Below are 7,552 nucleotides of genomic sequence, written 5' to 3'. Positions count from 1 at the left end.
CCATCGCCCGCCCCCTGGAACTAAGGAGATCAAATCATGAAACAAACCTATGGTGGTTAATAGTAATCTGGCGTATCCCACCGGATACCAATATCTGCTGGGGCAATTATGAACAAACTCACTCACTACGATGAGACCACCCTCGTTGTGGGACAGGACTGAAGTCCCAGAAACTCTCAGTCGTCAAGCTGCTGAACACGGTCACCCACCCAAGATCTCTCCGTGACCAATGTTGCTTAATTTCGATTGATTTGTGACCTGGGCTCTATGCACAAGACCACACACCACCGCACACCACTTACTCATTTTCTGCCTATGTAGGGGTTCGATACAAGAGTCTTCAGCAGTGTATACACTTACTCTGTTTCTGCCCAAGTAGGGGTTCTATACAAGAGTCATCATTGTGTAATCAATGGCACTGTGGAATCGTGACCCCTTTAGTCCTTTGCTTCTTTGTTTGTCTTTAAATACCTTGACCTTTCTGCTTAATAAAGAGGAGGGTTACCATCCCGGACCTCGTCAGCGCAGATCCCCAACACCATTTACTCATCTCCTTAAAATGGATGACATCGAGCTACTTGCCACGGATATACTAATCTAAACACAAAAACAAAACGGTTTCCCCGTGTCCAGATATTGGTTTGACATTTGACTCGACAAATGCAATACTCTTAATCTGAAACGTGGCAAGGTAACTGATGAGGGATCGGTCAAGTTACAAAGGGGAGGGTTATTGAGCATCTTGTGGAAGATCAGACCTTGGAATCTTGGAATGCAAGTTCGAGACAAGCTCCAGAATACCCAAATACAAGACAACATTCGGGCCGAGTATAAATCTCGCTTTAAGAAAATCTGGAGCTCAGAGCTAAATGTTTAAAACAAGATCAAAGCCACCAATTCTTTGCCGTGCCACTCCTTTCCTACTTCTTTGAAGGAGTTGATTGGACAAAACAAAACATCCAGAGTCTTGACAGCCTGACCAGGATGATCATGTCTGATAACATAGCCCACCACATTAAAGAAATCATTAAAATCAGATTCTACTGGCCTTTCACTTTGGGAATACACATGTTTATAAAAGGATTCTTTCTGTTGCAAAATTCTTATTTCATCTGTAACAACTTCATCATTTTCTGTTACAATCTAAGAAATGTGCATTTTATATTTATTCTGCTTTTCCAAATTGTAAAAATATCTAGTACTTTTTTCTCCTTCCTCAAACCATTTAGTTATTGATCTTATAAAAGCACCTTTAGCCTTTTTAACATAAATATCTTCAAACTCATTCTTAGCTTCCAGATATTGTCGTTCTACTTTATCATTCTCACCATCTGACAACTGACAGTCCAATATTGCTAATGTTCTTATCAAGTCTCTTTCATTTCTATTGATTTCATATATTTTCTTTTTAGAATGGTCTGTCGAAATCTGCATCATTTTAATACTTGATCCACTCCCAATCCACATGTGGATTTACTGATACTTCCTGACTAAAAGGTTTCAGAAATTCCTTAATTTTATTCCTGTACTCCTCATCTAAAAGACACGAATTATTCATTTTCCAAACATTTGGTGCAAAATGTCTATCTTTACCTATTTCTAGCAAAACAATTTTGTGATCTGATTTTATGCTTGGAATGATGTTTGAGTTAACACATCTACATCCTACAGATTTGGTAACAATAAAAAAATCAACCCAAGATTGAATAGTATTATTTTTTCTCCAAGTGTACTTAGTTTCCTGTGGGTGATTTTCTCTCCAAATATCAGAAATATGTGCAAATATATGCATTTTTCTTAGGTCATAATTACATTTTAGAATAAAAGATAACCCTCCTACATTTATCAAACCTTTATCTCAAAACAATTTCCAGCTTCCATCAGTGGAATAATATTTTGGTTTCCATGCCAAACAGAGTGCCTTACTCATACTGGCAAAATCCAAAGCTGAAGCTCCCCCTAGTTCTTTTACATTTAGCATTGTTGTTCTTTTCACTTTTTCATTCTTATAATTCCAAATAAATCTAAACAATTCCACATTGATTTCTTTACACAAACTTGCTGGAGCCTGCATCATACTTCTTTGGTATATGAGCCTTGAACAACCTTCCCCTTTAGAAAGCAACATTCTTCCAAAAATTGATAAAAATCTTGATGACCAAATTTGGAATCGTTTTCTTATTTTCAAAATTTGGGGTTTGAGATTTTCTGTGGCTAAGTATCATTATTTCTAAACAATTGGATACCTAAACATTAAATGCCACTATAAACAATGTCTAAAGCTTTTATACCACACGATATTGGACTGTTCTGTATAGGCATAACATTACTTTTCTTTACATTTATCTTAAGGCCTGTTATTTTTTCAGATCTGTTGTAAAATTCAACAGCTTTTGCTACTGAGTGTATATTTTTTAATGTCAAGTTGGTATCATCTGCAAAATAAATGCCTTTCACTTCTTTCTCCTAATTCTGACCCCTTGAAAATCTAAATTTTTCCTGATTTTCATATTTATGATTTCGGAGCAAATGATAAAAATATAAGGGCTTAAGGGCCATCCCTGTCTTACACCTTTGAACAACTGAAACCAATTGGTTGCCCTGCCTTTGTTAACAACACAACTTTGAGGCTTTTCATACAAAACTGAAATCCATTTAAACATTGTCACTAAAATTGAATTTTTAAAACATTTTAACATATAATCCCACTCAATGGAGTCAATTGCCTTTTGGAAATCTAGTGAAACAATAAAACCAACATCTCAGACTTCATTCATTTCCAATAAATCTAATAAAAATCTAATATTCTCTCCTATATATCTACCTTTCACAAATCCTGTCTGGGCAGGACACTCTGGGAGCACTCTTTTTAATCTATTACCTAAAGCTTTGGCAATTATCTTATAGTCAACATTCAGCAGAGTAAATGGTCTTTTGTTTTCAATTAGCAAGGGATGTTTGCCTCGTTTATCCAGCAATGTAATAATTCCTCTCTTCTGTGAAACAGTCATGGTTCCTACTTGAAAAGTATGCTGTAAATTCTTTATAAATGGGACTTTAATATCCTCCCAGAACAACTGATAAAATTCTGCTGATATACCATCGGATCCTGGAGATTTATTACTTTTCAATTGCAAGCTTGCTTTCAGTTCTACTTCTGTAATATCTCTCTCAAAAATAAAATCATTTTGCCAGTCTGTCAAATTAACATTCACCCCATTCACTTCACTTTAGTGAATCACCAGAATGTGACGACTGTAAAACTTTGGAGGACGTTTCCCATTATTTCTATAATTGTAAAAATATTACTTCAATGATTAATGATTATGTAAAGTTTCTTTCTAAGTATTCACAGCAACAATTTTCTATAGAATCCCTCTTGTACGGTTCAACAGATCACTTTGACCCTATATTTACGTTTTAAATATGCATTTAAAATACTTTATATATAAATCTCACTATACTGATATCAAAGTTTCTATAAAACATTTCATTATAGATTTGAAATATGCTCTTGAAATATATAAATATTCAAAGGTAAAGTTTATGTATTTAGAAGCACTCATGTTAGATTTACAATAACATTATAATTGGTAAATATTTGAGTTTTTAAATTTGGATGTAAAATACTCTATGTAAAGGTCGCACTATACTAATATCAAAGTTTCTATGAAGCTTTTCATTGTAGATTTGTAATATGCTCTGGAATGATATATATGTAAAGTTTATGTATGTAGAAGCACTCATGATAGATTTACAATAGAAAATATAATTGGTAAAAGTTTAAGGCTATAAACCAGTAGTCCCTGACCACGTGGACTTGTATGGTTTATGTAAACCCGTGGTTACCGAGGCTCAATAAAAAATCCAAAAAAACACAAAAACATAGCCCACCACTATCGTCCTCACGAGGTTTGATGATGAAAGCAAGGAATTCCACCAATGTTGTTGGACAGAATCTCAAATTTGATGTTGATTTTGATGATGGCGACGTAATCTGGACGGTACGCTTGCATGGGAGTAAACCAGGTGAAGTCCTTCACCAAGTCAGCCCAGAGTCGGTCATTTATGCAAAACCTCGATGAGAAACCACTGCATCGTGTATATATGTATATATGTTCGAGTGTAAGAGTGAGCTCTCGTCTCACCTCAGCTCCCATGCAGGTGGTTCAGGAGATGGAGATGATGCAGCTGTTTCTAGAGAGAAGATGAAGTGTCATGCTTGTGGGAAGGAGTTCACCTCCAAGGACAGCCTCAGTCAGCATCTGAAGACACACACCGGGATTGTGTACGAATGTGACATGTGCGACAAGACCTTCACGCACAGCGAACTACAACAGAAGAGAAATCCCACCGACTCCTTCGCCTGGATGAAGTCGGCTGGTCTTAAATGTGAAACTGAGGGCTTTCGTTTTTGCTGCTGTTATAGGGACTAATCCAGGACAGCCATCGTCCAAATATTTAAAAAGTAAAAAAACATGTACTCAAGACATGTGAGACTTTATTGTAATTATTTATATGATGCTAATCTGTATTCTATGTAATCATTATCACTTCCGCATTGTACATTGACTTGTCAGGCAATTAATTACTGTATAAGACATTTATAACCTTAATTGGTAAACCCCCCTTGACCGTGTCTGCCATCACATCAACTGGTCAAGAAAGTGTTATTGTTTCTCTATCTGTCCATTGTTCAGTCATCGCCCGTCCATTGTTGTCAAAAACTGTAGATATATATGCTCACATCAACATGTAGATTGAAAAACGGGGTACAAGTCCGGGATGCCAACTGTCTGCGTGTTGGGACGACCAGGAGCAGGATAATGCCGCTCGTAGGAAACCTTGGGGTTGAGCAGGTACTCCGCTCACCTCATTTATGTCTTGTGCATTTGTTTGTCATGTAACTAAAGAAGTTTGAGCTCAACGTATTCCTTCGTCTTGTCAACGTATTGAATGTAAACTTCATCTTAAACATGAGCTAATTCCCCAGTCGACCATATACCACGTGTTGACACTGCCCAGGACCAGTCACTTCCATCTCGCAGTCGCCAAAATGTGATTCTTAAAGAATATATTAACATGAAATGTCGACTTTGCAAGGACATTCCAGACTGTTCAACACCTTGTCAGGGGAAGCCCTTGCATGGCACAAACAACATATCTTAAACGGCATGACGGCATGGCTCGCTGGCTCAACTACCGTCTTCGCCATGTATGCTGTCACTCCGAGGAACATCCAAAGTACGACCTTCAACATGTCCATGGCGTCATGGAAAATTAGGCTTTCTTTCTTTGGATTAGGCCCATATACAACCTGAGGAAAATTCCTGCCAACAAACCTGATCTTGCCCTTTTTGATAAAAACCATTTAATTGAATATTGTTATTGGATTTTCTATCCCTTTTGACAGCAACATGATTAGCAAGCAAAGTATGCGGACCTTGCCTTTGATATGCCTCGCTTGCATCCGAAGTACACTTAACAACGTAGATCAGGATAGTGCCTTCAACATATGCTCCGGAAAGGTTTTGGTTGGTTCAACTTGCGAGGATACAGCTATTCTCAGAATTACAAGACTTCATCCAGTGATGTCAAGTGGCGTGTTCAACATCGGTATTTGTCCAACAGAATGGTCCGAAGTCGCTTCAACTCGACCGTGTCCGACGTCCGTTGTTATCCCAGAGCACAAAAACAGCGCGACTATATTGGTGTCAAGCTCGACGCCACTGGAATTTGACGGGGAAGGAACCACTGGTCTGACGAAAGTCGATTTTGGTCATGACTGATAGAAGAAGCTCTAGTTTGGCGCTGCAAACATATTGTATGTACACAAGGAAAATCTTTGAGCAAGGGCCGTTAGGTGGGGGAGTGCCCCTCTAGGCTCACGTGACTGTAAACTTCAAACTTGTCACGAACAGTCGTAATCTGAATGGACAACGGTACATCACTGACATCCTATACAGGGTTGTTGTATCAAGTTTCGATGGCCATCCTCTGAACAAAAGTCGTCTGCAGGGACGACAATGCTAGGCCACATCAGGCACGTGCCGTTGATGATTCCTTCTGTCAAGAGACGCTAGCAACTCTACCTTAGCTATTAACCGAGAGTCCTGGGGCTCCTTTCACGAAGCAACCTTTACTAAGGTTAACCTTAACTCCCATTCTTTAACACTGCACTAAGGTTACACTGCACTAAGGTTACCTTAGTGCTTTGTGAAAAGAGGCCCTGGGTGCCGTTGTACAAAGCGATCTTAGCGCTAAGGTTACCGTAACTCCCATTCATTAACGTAGACTTAAGGTAGCCTTAGCGCTAAGGTTGTTTTGTACAACGGCACCCTGGTCTGAATCATGTTTTGGGCATTATGGGTCGCACAATACGCCAGAGAGATCCTCCAGTACAAAGTCCTTGTGTATTGACAAAAGGCACCATCAAGAACCGAACGCGACCGCCAAATTCAAACGTCTGATACCGTCAATGAGGAGAAGAGACAGAGATGTTCTGGCAGTCGGCGGAGGTTACACCAGATATTGTTTTTGCTTAACGCCGCATTCGGCACTACTGCAGCTATATGGCGGCGGTCTGTAAATAATCGAGTCTGGACCAGACAATCCAGTGATCGACAGCATGAACATCGATCTGCACAATTGGGATACGATGTCATGTGTCAATGAATTCAGCGAGCCTGACCACCCGATCCCATTAATCGCCTCTTACGGCAAGCATGGGTTGCTGAAGACCAGTTCTAACACGGATCTTCACGGGTGACACCAGATATTCACATTGTGCTCAGGTATTGGTATTTATGGGATTTCTTGAGGATTGTTAGGTAGAATCTGAAAGAATGACCATATTTGTTAACGTCATTCGACTATAGTCTACAAAATGAGTAAGTTTTTTGCCACCCTTGCTGCTCTAAATAAACTACAGTTTATCGTTATTTATTTGTTCGTTGGGGCTCTGTTTATTCAGATAGTAAGTTAAATTGAGATTTGGATGAGTTCCTGTTTTTGGTATTGTTAATGGTAAATTATTAATGATAAAATACTGATACTATGGGCTTTTGCGATACTGTATATATATATATATATATATATATATATATATATCGATCCTGAAATTCATCCTTGGAATGTTCAAGTTCTCCTACTAGAATATAAATGATGATCAGTGTTCAGCCATGCTGAACATAAAGTATACCTCAGTATATTAAATGGTAGTGAGTTAACGTTTTAGATATATTGACAATGGAAGACCATGATGAGATATACTGTTAATTTGATTTGAGGAAAAATAGGTTATGGGCGTTGAATGTATATGATAATAAATATTACTAACATCTAGGAAAGCGTAATACGTCCATATTACTCATGCTATTCAACAACAGAAACATTTATCCACTTTATGAAACCAACGTATAGGAATCCCAAACATAATACTGGCCTATATATAAAGGTAGTTTATTTCAATGGGAAAGGGAAAATTACAGGTTTAATATAAATATCTTCGCATGTAGAATATTACCTAAAATGGAGCCTGTCGTTCAACCAA

This window comes from Haliotis rubra, unplaced genomic scaffold (genome assembly GCF_003918875.1).
Source record: "Haliotis rubra isolate DU_JTF1 unplaced genomic scaffold, ASM391887v1 Scf12, whole genome shotgun sequence".
In the NCBI taxonomy this organism is placed as follows: domain Eukaryota; kingdom Metazoa; phylum Mollusca; class Gastropoda; order Lepetellida; family Haliotidae; genus Haliotis; species Haliotis rubra.
The sequence above is the reverse complement of the archived record's forward strand: the minus strand, read 5'-3'. Positions refer to the sequence as shown.